At 43.6% G+C, this 16,275-nt stretch overlaps 1 protein-coding gene across 8 annotated transcripts in view; it reads right to left on the minus strand.

Annotated features, from left to right (window-relative positions):
* Nucleotides 1-16,275, minus strand: part of Pdzd2 (PDZ domain containing 2) — a 380,258-nt gene that overhangs the window by 275,068 nt on the left and 88,915 nt on the right. The gene's annotated exons all lie outside the window — the stretch shown is intronic.

Raw genomic sequence — 16,275 nt, forward strand, 5'->3', positions numbered from 1 at the left:
ACACTGAAGAAGGCGATTTAATCTCTTAAAGGCATGCTCTACTGACCATAGAAGAGAAAATGAGAAAAAGTTCCTTAAAATACAGAAAACAGCCAGAAGCCTGATGATAGCCAATTAAGTTAATACCCTCTCCCAATTAAATCTTCTGCCCAGAAAGCACAGTGTGGAGTTTGTAGATCCTCTGCTCAGCTTCCTGTGGAATTCCTAATGAGCTGTGGGAAACCCAGAGGTAGAGAAAGAGAGGAAGAAGGCAACCTCAAACCCCAAATATCCAACCAGCCCAGGACACATAAGAATTCCTTCATTTCCCTCCGCCTAGTGGTCCAGGACGAAGGGAGGTATCTGGCCCCATCGCCCTGCGGTTCTATCCTAGCCTGGGGCAGGATGAACTTGGGTCCTAGCAGCTGTCCCCTTCTAAGGGGAGCATCGGGATCAATGCGTTGCCCGTTGCCAAGGACTGCAAGCCGAGGCTGAGAGGCAGCACTAAGTCTAACATCATCATTATTAAACCTACAATTTAAAGCCAATTATACTTAAGCAGAAAACTGCGGCCTCCATTTACGCCACTGCTCGAGGAAAATTAAAAAAGCCTGAGCTACAGAGTTCAAGGGAAGCTTGAGAAGTACTTATGCCACACGAAACTGGCACGTGGGCATGGTAATGATGACAGGAACCCCGCAGCTCCCGCTCAAATGAAAGCAAGGCCTTGAGACGGAGGCCGGGGGATGAAGAAGCAGATGCAATCACCCCCCCTCTTATGAAAAACAACTGGATGGATTTCACAAAGAATTTGTTCCGTTCTCTCCGGAGAGCCCAGGCTAACCCCTGTGTAAGTCAGAGATCTCCCGTTGGTAGCCAGGATCTCCAGTGGTGCAATTTGCAGGGGTGGCAGGTGGAGGGTAGAGTCTCGGGTTAGCACCAAGAAATAAGGACTTTCCATGTAAAACACACAACTTGCAGCTTCTCTTGGCAAAGCAATTGTCCCAGAACCACTGTGGCAAGGCTCTTCCGATCTTAGCAAGGATCTTGGCCAGACTTGGCGGCAAGCTTCCATGAATAAATGTGCCCTCTGTCCACCTGAGCCTCCACCATTGTCTCCAGACACAGAAAATGTTCTTTGCCACACTTGAACTGTGCTAAGTGGTGTAAAGAAGATTTGGGATGGGCTTCTAAGAGGAGGTGGTATTTTGATAAGAAAAGCAAGCAAGCAAGAGAGGTCTATTCAAGAGAGGGTAGGAGAATACATCAGAGGAAGAGAGAGAGGCACATAGTGTGCAGAGAGCAGTGGGTAACTCTGAATAGTATTGTTGGGAAGGGCGGAGTGTGCTTGAATGTGCTGCGGCTGACACCCCCTCAGCAACCTGCTTCAGGTAAGCAGAGGTGGCATCTTAACTACTTGATGACAGATGTGGGCTGTGAAGGACCACCCTCACAAAGCTCTTAGGCACTAAGAGTATGCAAACTATCCCCAAGGATGCTGGCATCATGGAGGGAGCCATCACGATGCTGATGTATGGTGCTGGCTGCTGGGAGCCCAGCATCTCCTTGATGTTGGAAATACACTGGAAGAATGGCTTCTCTGCTTTTTACTTTATTTATTAGGTAAGACAACAGCTCAAGGTTTATTTTGAATTTGTTATATAGCCTAGAGTGGCTATATAACAAATTCAGACTCACCTCCTGAGAGCTGGAGTTCTAGGTATGTATTAACATGCCTGGCTCATTGTCCTTTCTTGGATAGAGTGAAACTGTTTCAGCCATGGGGCCCTCATGCCTGCTATTCCCTCTATCTAAACTTCAAGCCACACGGAGCTCCCTGTCACCCACACAGGCCTTCCCAAGTACACTGCCACAAATGTCACCCCTCACTCGTGAGCTCCTCATGCTGCTTTGCTTACATCCCGGCATCCCTCCCGAGGAGACCCTGTATTTACTGTCTGTCTTCCCCACTAGAATGTGAATTTCGTAGGGACAAGGAATAGTCTTATTTTGCTTGCTGCATTTCAGGGAATGCTTCGGAGATCTCAACTGCTCATCCTTTTTGATTGACACAAGGGTGATCTGCAGGTTCTGTATGAAGGAGTTAGAGGATCAGGATGCACAGGTGAGCTGAGGGAGCCCAGGGCGAGGGGGAGGAGGATGAGTGAGGTTTCTGGTACCATCGGTGGTAGTGCTCCAACAAGAGCAGAAATTGTTCCATATGAGCCATGACTGTAAATGTAAAGCGGGATTTGGTGTGATGGGGTCTGAAGAGGGCAAACTGGTCTAAGTGACTCCAAGGTCAGTTCCTAAGGTCTTAGCAAACAATGACATTGTTATAGAAAGGGCAAGACGGACTTTTCCTGGTTCCCAATGGCTGGTGGCTTAGAGTGACCTTTCACCCTGAGCAAACCTGGTGCCCCTGGGTGGCTACATCAAGTTGGTGAGCCACAGAGCAGATGATAGATGTTGCAAAGCCAGTCAGTTGGACAATGTCATTCTTCGGTTGATATCCCCTGCCCTGTGTATAGGGTGGGGGTGGGGTGTTGTGTGTCTGTGTGCATGCGGGTTTGTAGGTACACATGCATATATGCCTGCATGACTGTGGAGCTAAGAGGTCGGCATGAAGTGTTGTCCTCCTCCCCGACCCCCAAGACAGTGTTTCTCTGTGTAGTCCTGGGTAGAACAGGCTGGCTTCAAACTCAGAGATCCGCCTAACTGTGCCTCGTAAGTGCTGGGATTAGAAGGCATACACCACCATGCCTGGTATGACGTGTCTTCCTTGATCTCTTTTCACATTACCTTTTTGTACATGTGAGTAGGCGCGTATGTTAGCATGTACAGCCATGAAGTTCAGAAGAGAGCACTAGATCCCGTGAAACTGGAGCCATAGATAGTTGCGAGTCACCTGACATGGGTTTTGAGAGCAAACTCAGGTCCTCTGAAAAAGCGGTGACCTGATCCCTGAGCCATTTCTCTGGCCCCTCCACCGTGTGAAGAAGGGACTCTCCCTGAGCTGGGGCTCATTGACTTGGCTTGGCTGGCTGGTCAGTGAGTTCTAGCAATGTGCCTGTCTCCTCTCAGCTTCCAGTGTGCCTGGGGTTACAGACACATGCTACCCCGGCACTGGCTTTTGATGTGGGTGGTGAAGATCCAGTGTCCACTTTGCAGACTGAGCTACCAGCCCAACCCCGTGACAGCAACTATCTAACCAGTGCTGAACCAGGTGAGAGCCTCTTTGAGGAGGAGTTCAAGACAGCTCAGTTTGGTTCTGAGGGTAGATTAAGCCTACGGGGCACACTAGGAAACCTGGGACACAGGCGATGCTGGCAAGCACTTTGAGAAGGAGGAAGACATTAGGGTTACACTGCTATCCTCTTTGCTCTGGAATTAGCTGGACAGGATGGACGTAGCACCAAGTGAACTGCCCATTCCTCTAAGCTTCATGTTCTCATTCACTAGTCAAGCTAACCCTTGAAAACTGAACTACTATACACCTCCTATTATGGTCTTTGTGCACCAATGCTCCAGTTAACACATCATTGCTGATACCGAAAGATCCAGCCAGTTCCATCCGGAAACAAAGAAGCAAGGAAACATCTTCAAAATTATAAACCCTTCCTCCCAGGGTATTGCAGGGATTAAAGACGTGACTGGAAATTACGAGATCCAGATAAAGTGACAATTCAATGAAGTCACCCAGTCTTGATTGCTAGCTCAGGGCTGCTTCTAATTTTAATAAGTGCTGACAAGGGACTGGTGCATCTCAAGATCGGGGTTATTCTAAGTGCTATTTCCAGGCCCGGGAACCACCGCCCTGGAGAGTCAGGGCTTGGGAGGATAAAGACTGGAGCAGTTCACCCACACTATATACTCCCAGGAGCAATGAAGCCAGCCCAGCAGAACCATAAAGCACAAGGAACCTACAATCTGTCCCTGCCACTTAGAGATAACCTAACACCTGCGCCTGCAATGCACCGATAAACACACCTGGAACTGCAGTGTACGCATAACCTAAAACCTTCTTTGAGTCTTGGGTTTCAGCTCCCGCCCCAGCCAAGCGTGCGATCAGAGATGCTGACAAGCAGCAAACTGGTGAGACTTAATTTCATCTCCTAATGTTCCCAACCACTACCCCTTGCTGGGATTGCCTACCCTCGGGGGCTTTCTCAGAAAGATGGCCAGGAGGCTTAGCGCAGGAATAGAGAATCCACAGGCGTGCTAGGAAGGTCCAAAAGACCCTTTATGACACCTCTTGAGAGATGCCCTGAGACTGGCTCAGTGCATCTCAGCTGCGGATGTTGCAATTCCTTGCTACAGTCTGAAAAATGGAGCTCTTCTGAGACAGCTTGGGGGCCATTTCATGGTCTACCCAGCCACTCCACAGAAGAATGCAGGGTGAATAGAACCAGTGGAGGCCAGATAATGTGTGAAGTCAATCTCTGCGTGAAGTCTCCTAACCCAGACACTCTCATCTCAATATGGCAGCCAGATCAAGCCAACGCAACAAAGGATGAGCCATAGCAGGTCAAAGCTCTTGCTTCCCAGTCTGGAAAACGGGGTAATGTTCTCAGTCAGCCCATCTGAGCAGGACCAACAGACATACCAGGAATACTGCCAACGAGTCATCTCCATAAGGAATGTTTGCAGTCTGGGGTCAGCCTCCAATTATTGCATCATTTTTAATTGGTGACGTCAGTCCCGCACGGCCTGAACCTACTCCTTGTGATCGAGGACCTTCCTGGCAAGAGAAGCTGACCCAGTGCTTTCAATTTTAAGTAGGTGATCAAGTTCAGTCAACAGGTTTCTGAGACCTCTCAATGCTTCTGTTGCTCATCATTGACTTGGAGAGCAGAGGCTGAAAGGGGTCAGGACACATTATTCTGAAATTACGGTCCTTTGGCATCTGAGAAAGAGGTAGATGCAAGGCCATGCTCACTTTCTCTCCCCATTCTGTCCTGAGAACTTCATTCCAGAGGTGACCTGCAAAGCAACATTCCTATCTCTGCAGACACAGGGACAGATCTGAATAAACACTCCATCTTCTCCACCCGGCCCATTGTCATTAATTACATCACACCCCTCTGTGCAATAGTATGTTTTCCAACTACCACTAGTCAGTACAGCTAGGCACACTTTCTCTATTCACTCATCCGAGGGTGGATATCTTGCCTGGCTGCTGTTAGCAAGAGTGCAGCGCAAACACAGGTGTGCAGGCACTTCTGGGGCAGCATCCAGCATCCTCCAGGTTCATACATACAGGGGTATCCTGGGTCTTATAGTAGATCTACTTTTAGATTTTGTTTGAGTTTGGCTTTTGAGAATTCTCCATTCTTTCTACAGTGGCTGCACTAGTTTATACTCCCCACCCCACACCAAGCAGTGTGTTCTTCTTTCTCTCAACTCTTAATGGCATTTGTGGTTTTTGTTGTTGTTGTTTTGTTTTGTTTTAAATGCAGGGTCTCACTCTGTAGCTCTGGTTAGCTTAGAACTCTATCTGTAAAGCAAGCTGGCCTCAACATCACAGAGATCTAAGTGCCCTCTGTCCCCCTTACTAGAACTAAAGGAGTATGCCACCATGCCCAGTTTAAAGTAATTAAAAAATTTTTTTAAAAAATGCAACTTAAAAAGACTTTGACTTTCCATCTAGCCTGGGTCAGAAGTTCTAACATCAAGAAAACAAATGGTGGCTGGGCATGGTTTAACCCCAGCATTTAGGAGGCAGAGGCAGGAAGATCTCTGTTATCCTGCTTCAAGGCTAGCCTGGTCAATATAGTGAGTTCCGGGCTAGCCAGGGCTATGTATTGAGATCTTGTCTCAAAAGGAGCATGATGTCCTAATCTAATGAAAAAGCTATCCATGTATCCCATTTCCCAGAGGTGAACATTTAAGATATTCTCTGAGCATAGTTTCCAGTGTACAGAAAGGACAACAGTCCACGTTCAGGCCCACAAAGGACATTACTGCACGAATCACCTTTCCGTTGATCTTTGCCAAAGCCACAGAATCTTCTGGAAACACTTCCCTTGACAGCGAAGGAGACAAACAAGCTGATTAACCCTTACTAGTAGTCTACACATCATCCAAGCCACTCAGGAGGCTGCAAAGCCATAAACATCCTGTTCACACCGCGCCTAGGCATCTGTCTCAGCAGAAGTGATGAAGATCATCCTCACATTGCTCTGGGGATTGGCAGCGATTCCGGCCTAGGATGCCCAGAAGCCAAGCAGCAGCCTCTGACTCGCAATCAGACCAAACCAGTGAAAGCACACAGCTCTATTTAGAGCCCTATATTTGGCTGTTGTGCTGCTGTGTCTCTGTGGCAGCTTGCTTAATTCTGAGCCCTCTGCTTGGCTCGATGCATCAAATTTCACTGTTTTTTTTTTCCTCTTCTCTCAGACTTTGGCAATGCTAGGAGACACAACTGAGAAAAAAATTCTACTGAAGTTTAGCTCTTAGACTGTATGTTCTGATAGAGAGATTCGTTTGCATGGTTAGGGACACCCTATTACAAAATGTATCAGGCATATCATCGTTCCATGGTGACATGGTTTATAACAGGGGACAGAATTTGACCCTTTTTACTATTAAAAAGCAAAACAACAACAACAACAACAAAAACCCTTTCCTTCAAACAGGAGAGAGTATTCATGCAGGAAGACTAAAGGGTTCTGAACATGCCTTACTAGAAATGGAAGAGACAAAGAAGCTTGCTAATGTAGCCAGCTGAGAGGCAGGCTAGCATAATGGAAGGATGAAGAGAGTCACCCTGAGACAGTCCTGGGGAAGGGAACTGTGAAAGCTTCTGATGGGATGCTCCCAATGTTTCCAGGAATCCATCTTTTACTTTTTGAACAAACTTCTACTGAGCACGTATCGTCTATAAGGCACAATTCTAGAAGCCGGAGATAAAACAATGAGCAAAACAAACAGCACTAAGTCGTTCTCCTCCTTCCCCCACTCTGTCACAGCTACATGTGATAGGGGCATTAATTATGTTTATGTGTGATGGGTATTAATTATGTTTACATGTGATGGGATATTCATTATGCTTTTTATCTTGACACAGGGATCATTGATCTTCATCGGCCTCTTGGAGTCCATCATGCTTTTTAATTTTTCTATAACAAACTTGAATGTCTTTATTAATCAAAAATATGACTTATCAAAGTAAAATATTAGGGCCAGTAAGACAGCTGAGCCGATAAAAGTAAAGTGTTATCTGCAAGCCTGATGACCTGGAATCCACCCCATAGTAGAAGGGGAACAGACTCCTGAAAATTGTCTTGTTACCTCCCCATGCACACCACTGGACAAAACTCAGATGGCTAAAGGCCGCCATAAGAACACAATTAACAAGAGCCAGGGCAATATAGCACCACCAGCGTCCAGCCATTTTACTTACAACAGCAAGCCCTGGATATCCTACACAGCGGAAGCACAAGAAAATAACCGTAAGTCCAATCTTACGAAGATGGTTGAGGCCTTAAAACAGGAATAAATCCCATAAAGAAATAGAGGAACATACAATCAAGTGAGTGAAGGGAATGGATAAAAACCATCTGAGACCTGAAAATGGAAATAGAGGTTAACTATTCCCAAGAAAACACAAGAAATAAATAATTTCATACCAGCAAAATGAAAAGAAGGGAAACACACACACACACACACCACCACCACCACCAACAACAACAGAAAGATAACAAGTTAACAATCATTGATCATTAACATCTTTCAATACCAATGGATTCAATTCCCCAATAAAGACACAGACTAATGAATGGATAGGAAAATGGGATCCATATAAGAAACACATTCGAACATCAAGATAGATATTATCTCAGAATAAAGGGTTAGAAAAAAATATTTTCCAAGCAAATAGACCCAAGAAGCAAGCTGGAGTAGTCATTCTAATATCTAATGAAATAGACTTTCAACCAAAATTAAGCAGAAGACATGGGAAGACACTTCATACTCACCAAAAGAAAAATCCACTGTCTCAATTATGTATATCTATACCCCAAATGCAAGGGCACTCACATTTGTAAAAGAAACATTACTAAAGCTTAAATCACATATCGAACCCCACACATTAATAGTGGGAGACTTAAACACCTGACTCTTACCAATGAACAGGTATCGAGACAGAAAGTAAACAGAGAAATAATGGAACTAACAGGAGTTATGACTTAAATGGACCTAACAGATATCTACAGAACATTTCACTCAAACACAAAGGAATATACCTTCTTCTCATCAATTCCCAGAACCCTCTCCAAAATTGACTATATCCTGGGTCATAAAGCAAATCTCAATAGAGACCACCATGGATTAAAGTTGGACTTCAACAATAGAAACATCATGAAGTCTACAAACTCATAGAAACTAAACTACTCTCTCTACTCAATGACCACTGGATCAAGGAATAAAGAAAGACATTAAAGACTTTTTAGAATTCATTGAAAATGAAGGCATAACATACCCAAACTTACTGGACAAAATGAAGGCAATGCTAAGAGGAAAGTTCATAGGACTAAGTGCCTACATAAAGGAATTAGTGAGATCTCATACTAGCAACTAAACAGTACATCTGAGAGCTCTAAAACAAAAAGATGCAAATACACTCAAGAGGAGTATACATCAGGAAATAATCAAAATCAGGGCTGAGCTCAATAAAATACAAAGAGAACAACACAAAGAACCAATGAAACAAAGAGTTGGTTCTTTGAGAAAATCAACAAGATAAACAGACCCTTAGCTAAACTAACAAAAAGACAGAGAATTTCCAAATTAACAAAATCAGATATAAAAGCAGGAGGGAACATAGCAACAGACACCAAGGAAATCTAGAGTCATTAGTTCTTACTTTAAAAAACTAAACTTCATGAAATTGGAAGATCTAAATAAAATGAACAATTTTCATGATAAATACCATTACCAAAAGTAAACCAAGATCAGGAAAACAATTTAAGCCTAACCCCTAAGAAAATAGAAGCAGTCATTAAAAGTCACCAACTAGAAAAAGCCCAGCGCCAGATGTTTTTCGTCTGGAATTCTACCAGACCTTCAAAGAAGAGCTAATACCAATACTCTTCAAATTATTCCACAACATAGAAACAGAAGGAACACTGAAAAATTCATTTTATAAGGCCACAGTTACCCTGATTTCTAAACTATATAAAAACTCAACCAAATAAGAGAATTTCAGACCAATATCCTTTATGAACATTGATGCAAAAATACTCAATAAAATATTTGCAAACTGAATTAAAAAACACATCAAAAACATCATCTATCATGATCAAGCAGGCTTTATCCCAGAGATGCAGGGGTAGTTCAACATACAAAAATCCATAAACATAACCCACCATATTAACAAACTGAAAGAAAAAGCCCACATGATCATCTCATATGTTGAAAAAGTCTTTAACAAAATCCAACACCCCTTCACGTTAAAAGTCTTGGAGAGATCAAGGGTACAAAACACACATCTAAACACAGTAAAAGCAATATACAGCAAGCCAAGAGCCAACATTAAATTGAATGTTAAATCAATTCTACTAAAATCAGGGACAAGGCAAAGCTGTCCGCTCTCTTTGTATTTATTCAATATAATACTTGAAGTTTTATCTAGAGCAATAAGACAACTAAAGGAGATCAAGGGGATTCAAACGGGAAAGGAAGACATCAAAGTATTAATACTTGCTGATAATATGATACTATAGACAACTGACCCCAAAAATTCTACCACAGAACTCCTACAGCTGATAAACACCTTCAGCATAGTGGCTGGAAATAAAATTAACTAAAAAAAAAAAAAAAAAAATTCAGTAGCCATCTTACATACAATAGATAAATGGGGGAAGAAAGAAATTAGGGAAACAACACCCTTCACAATAGCCACAAATAATATAAAATATCTTGGTGTAACTTTAACCAATGGAGTAAAAGTATAACAAGGCATTCAAATCTTTGAAGAAAGAAATTGAAGATATCAGAAGATAAGAAAGATTTCCCATGCTGACAGTGGCTTAACATAGTAAAAACTGCCATCCCACCAAAAGCAATCTACAGATTCAACACAATTCCCATTAAAATTCCAAAACAATTCTTTACAGACCTTGAAACAACAATACTGAACTTCACATAGGAAAAAAAAAAAAAAACAAAACCCCAGAATGACTAAAACAATCCTTACAATAAAAGAACTTCCAGAGGTATCACCATCTCTGATACTACACAAGGTATACCACAGAACAATAGTAATGAAAACCTCATGGTACTGGCATAAAAAAACACAGGTTGATCAATGGAATCAAATTGAAGAAACAGAAATAAACCCACAGATCTATGAACACTTGAGTTTTGACAAAGAAGCCAAAACTATACAATGAATAGAATGAAAGCATCTTCAACAAATGATGCTGGTCCGATTGGAAGTCTGCATGTAAAAGAATGCAAATAGATCTATATGTTTTACCCTGCACAAAGGTCCTAGTGGATCAACATAAAACCAGATATACTAAATCTGATAGAAGAGAAAGTGGGGAATAGTCTTGAATACATTGGCACAGAGGATAATTTCCTGAACAGAACGCCGACAGACAGCTTAGGCACTAAAATCAACAATGAATGGGACCTCATGAAACTAAAAAGCTTCTGTAAGGCAAAGGACACCTTCAATAGGACAAACTGCAAGCTACAGAACAGGAAAAAAATTTCACCAATTTCACATCTGACAGAAGCTGATATCCAAAATATATAAAGAACTCAAGAAACTAGATATCAACAAACCAAATAACCCAATTTAAAAATAGGGTAAAAATCTAAACAGGGAATTCTTGACAGAGGAATCTCTACTGGCTGAGAAACAATTAAAGAAATGTTCTACATCCTTAGTCATCAGGGAAATGCAGATCACAACACTGAGATTCTATTTTACACCAATCAGGATGTCTAAAACGCAAAACTCAAGAGATAGCACATGCTGGCAAGGATGTGGAGCAAGGAGAACACTCCTCCATTGCTGGTGGGAGTGCAAACTTGTACAACCACTTTAGAAATGAATTTTGCATTTTCTCAGAAATTTGAGACTAGCTCTATCTGATGACCCAGATAAGGAGTGGTAACTCCTTAGCATGTACCCAAAAGATGCTCCACCATACTACAAGGACACTTGGTCAACTAAGTTAATAGCAACTTTATTCATAATAGCCAGAAACTGGAAACAACCCAGATGTCCCTCAACAGAAGAACGCATAAAGAACAGTTCATTTACACAGTGGAAAATTACTTAGCCATTAAAAACAATGACATCATGAAATTTCTAGGCAAATGGATGGAACTAGAAAAGATCATCCTGAGTGAAATAACCCAGACCCAGAAAGACAAACATGGTACATATTCACTTATAAGTGAATATTATTCATAATGTACAGGATAACCATGTTACAAATCACAGACTCATAGAAGCTAAGTAACAAGGAGGGCCCAAGGAGGCTCGTTTGAATCTCACTGAGAAAGGGAAATAGATTTTACATCAGGGGTAAATGGAGTAAGGGGACTGGGCAGGGGAGGAGGTGAGGTTAGGAACAGGAGGGATGAGGTGGGGGAGAATAGGGAGAGAGAACTGGAAGAGACAACTGGATTGGGGGTGGGGCATGTCTGGGATGAGCCAGAAAACTACAACAATGAAAACTTCCAAGAATCAGGTAGCAATGGGGAATAGGGACCTGAAAGGGCCATCTACTATAACTAGGCAAGCCTTCCAGTGGAAGAATTGAGACACCAACCCAGGCACAAAACCTTAGATCCACAATTTGTCCTACGTACAAGATGTGTAGGAGTCAAAGATGGGGCAGAATTTGAGGGACGGGCCAACCACTGACTGGTCCATCTTGAGACCCATGCCATGAGAGAGAGCCCACCCTGACACTCTTCATGATCTTCTGTATACTTACAGACAGGAGCCCAGCATAACTGTCATCGGAGAGGCTTCACCCAGAAACTGAAGGAAACAGATGCAGAGACCCACAGCCAAACGTTATGTGGAGTTTGGGGAAGCCTGTGGAAGAGGGGCAGAAGGATTGAAGGAGCCAGAGGGGTCAAGGACACCACAAGAAAACATACAGAACCAACTAACCTGGGCCCATAACGGCTCACAGAGACTGAACTACTAATCAGAGAGCATGCATGGAATGGACCTAGGCCCTCTGCACATATGTAACAGTTGTGCAGCTGGGTCTTCATGTGGGACTCTTAAAGCAGGAGCCAGGCCTGTCTCTGACTACGTTGTTAGTCCTTGGATCTCTTTCCCTACTGGGCTGCCCTGTTCAGCTTAATAGAAGAGGAGATGCCTAGTCTTACTGCAGCTTGATGTGCCCAGGCTGGTTGATATCCATAGGAGGGCTCCCGTTTTCTGAGGAGAAGGGAAGGAGTGGGGGGGGGGTGGAGAAGAATGGGCTTTGAGGAGAAAAGGGAGGCAAAGCTGTGGTTGGGATATGAAGTAAATAAATAACCTAATTAATAAAAAGCGATTCTTTCCTATTCAAATTACAGAGGGGGACTTTCTATTTTTTTTTCTTTAGAATTAACATCATGATAATACTGGAGGAGATATTAAATGTCAAAAGCAAAAGACTAAGCGACTCATTCAAATGAGCTCAATATCAAAACACACTCATTAGGCAAGTTAGTCTCTTTCCTTTATCTTCGGAAATGAATTAGCATCCTCTCTTGGACACTGGTTGTGTCAGGAAGGATATTTTCCCTGTTTCTGTTCACCCAGCAATGTGACAGACCCCACGCTCCCTCTCCTCTGTCACTCGCCAGGAAACTTGAAGGGAGTTTTATTTATTAATTTTTCAATCTTTAATTTTTAGGGGAGACTGGGAACCTATGACAACAAGCCAAGCGGTCAGTTTCTCATATTTAGGGGCTATCACAGAGGTCCAACTGCTATGGCTGTGTCTTGCTTGGGGACATTACAGAGGTCAGCCTTCTATGGATGCACCTTGCCTGGGAGACACTACCTTTGTGATCACATTCTCTCCTCTTCTGGGTAGTTTGAAAAGAACCCAAACCACCAGATCTCAGGGAACTTACCAAAGTTTCAGTGCATGGGCATAACTTGAAAATAAGAACAAGGTTGGTACTGCCCAAGGTGGTGCCCAAGCCATGGGCTCTAAGAGATCACACACCATGGTTCAACTGAGGCAAGGCAAAAACACTGGGAAATCTGCAACAGAGAGCTACCCCAGAGAGCCCCGGGCCAAGCCAGAGTCACTGCGGGGACCAGCCCTAAGGCTGCAAGGTTCTAAGGCATTACAGGCTCTTGTGTTTAGAGTAATAAACAGACATACTCAAAGGGGAAATGAAAAGGTTAGGAGAGCACGTGCACAAATACACAAGCCTACATACACATGTGTGCACACACATGCACAAGCCTACATACACATGTGTGCACACGCATGCACAAGCCTACATACACATGTGTGCACACACATGCACAAGCCTACATACACATGTGATATTGCCGAGCCTCGTTGTGGAATCTAGAAATATTTATTTTATTTTCTTACCTACCAGCCTCTTCAAAAGCAGAGATGGCTAGATGAAGGCAAATGCTATCACTGTAAACGGTTGTCCTATATGAACACAGATGGAGCTGGCTGGCCTCCCTACTCATTCCCGAGAGGTGCTTTTTTTCTAGCAACAACTTTGGCTATTCATTCCATGAGTGATTTATCAATCATCTTCAATAGACTAGGCATCATGCAGAATATAAAAACAGAGAAATACAGCAACATTCATGCTAGTTAAAAAGATAGCCAACAAGAGGCATCAGGACGTAAGCAAAAAGGAAATTTATCATAGAGTCAATGCTAAAAGAGGAGAGTAGGTGAAGATCAATGGAGATAAGAGGAAATTCAACAAGGGAAAAGGTTATTCATTGCCTCTTAAGAAAGGATGGATTAAGTAGGCTAAAAGCATGTTTGGAAGAATTTCTGGATTCATTAAGAATCCTACTTTTGGCTGTGTATTGTGGTGCACACCTTTAATCCCAGCACTCAGGAGGCAGAGGCAATTGGATCTGTGTGAGTTCAAGGTCAGCCTGGTCTATATAGGGAGCTCCAAGCCAGTCAGGGTTACATAATGAGACCCTATCTAAACATACATACACACACACACATACACACGCACAGAGAGAGAGAGAGACACACGGAGACACAGAGACAAAGAGACAAAGACACAGAGACACAGAGAGACAGAGACACAGAGAGACAGAGACAGACAGAGACCGAGACGGAGAGACAGATTTCCCATCTAGGACTACTAAATGACATATAGCAGAGTAATTACTAAATGAATGGAGGTATGGATGGGTAGACTGATAGACAGGTAAACAAAAGCAATAGCCATCATTTGATTCAGCTAGAAGCTAGACTCTTTCAGCTGGAAGCTAGACAGCCAATGAAAACACCAATCAAACACCTCTGCCAGTTCTGCCCTAAGTATATCCCATGTGCTCCTCCACCCTTGATTCTTGTCCAAGTCCTCTGAGAAGATTGTACAAATGAAGAAACAGAGGCCTCAGCAAGTTACAGCTTTACAAATTCTTATGGTCAGCACCTAAAATGTCTCCCCACGGGGTTAATGTTTGAACAGCCATCTGTGCCTTAGGTAGGGTACTGCTTGGGAAGGCTGTGGAACCTTTAAGAGGTAGAGCCTAGATGGATGACGGTTTTGGGAGGGAAAGCTGAGCATTACAGTCCATCTCTGCTTCCTGTCCTGTCTCTCTCTGTGGACATGATCCATCCAGTGAAACCTCACGTTCTGGGAGCTGCAGTTATGAGCTGGTCCTGCAGCCACGCCTTCGCCACAGTGAGGGACTGCACCCTACACCACGAGCCAAAAACAAACCCCTTCTTCCTCTAGCTGCTTCTCCTCCAGTATGTAATCGCAACAAAGGAAATTCACCATACACTAATTTAGTGGATTGATCAAAGTCATAGAGCCTCCGAATGACAGAACAAGGATTTGGGGTAGGCAATTCTGGCTGCAGAGCCAGGCCCCCTCCTCCCACTGCCTGGAATAGTAATTGGTTTAGAAGCACATGGTTCTCAGATCTGGGCTCCCTTGAGACTGAGCAGCCACTACTGGGCTTTAGCAAACTGGTTCTATGCCAGAATACCAGAATCTGGGGAAACTAAGACAATGCTTTTAAAGAAAACTATACTGTCAGGGATAGGAAAATGGTCCAGTCGGTAAAGAACTTTGCTGCACAAGCCTGAGAGCCTAAGTTCAGATCTCCAGCACAAACCAGGAACAGTGGTATGTGACTATAATCCTAGGACTAGGGAGGCAGGGCCCGGAGGATCCCAGGGGCTAGTATGTACCCACAAACACATATACATCGAGAGCCTAAGTGTGTGTGTGCATGTGCATACACGCATATGCTTCTAAATGTGAAACTACTTGACTCTTGAGTATAACAAGGCTTTTTTTTTTCAAAAAGAAAGAGATAAGAAGAGAAGGAAAGAAAGAGAGAAAGAAGAAAAGAAAAAAAGAAAAAGTTAACACTGTGTAACCCTGTACAACAATGCCACAAGCTTAGGCCCCAGACTTCCAAAGAACAACCCCTGCCTGGCGCATTACCAAGGATCACTTCCTCTGCAGCGGTCCATCCTCAAAGAAAACTGTATTGTGTCTGGTGGACAGATGTTGCGATGAGCAAGCCATGAAGGCTCAAAGGAAATAGGTGGCTTTGCACCTGCTTTTAGAAGAGAGCTTTGATTCAGTGTTGGTCCTCAGGAGCTAAACTAGGCTCCCTGGAGTCTCACTACTACCCAGGCATGGGCCCTAACTTTGTAGTTATTGGAAAGTGAGTTGACCTTTGACCTACAGGTCATTTCTTCCTCCTTTTGAAAATGCAGCAATATCTGGGCAGGGCTATAGGTTCTGTATTCATTAGTTGATGCACTACGTGTTTAGTGACAGTGGGCGTGTCTGAAAGAATGAACCAGGTCCTTGTAAACCAACAGTTTTCCTAGGGAAAGTTGGGCTGCGTGAGAATGTCTGAGGAAGGGGTTAGGGAGGGGCAGCAAGCATCAAAGGGAAGCTCCGAAGTCAGAAGCAGTAGATCTCCAAGGGACCCTACAAACAGAGGTACTAGGACCCACAAACGTGTTCCCCATAGCTCCACCACAGGAGGATGGTTTTTCTGAGAAGTCTGCTTTTCTGAGGCCAGGCATCTTTCGTTACGTGTGGGTCAGTTTCTCCTCTGCTCTAGCTGTC

Source organism: Mus musculus, chromosome 15 (assembly GCF_000001635.26).
Source record: "Mus musculus strain C57BL/6J chromosome 15, GRCm38.p6 C57BL/6J".
NCBI lineage: Eukaryota > Metazoa > Chordata > Mammalia > Rodentia > Muridae > Mus > Mus musculus.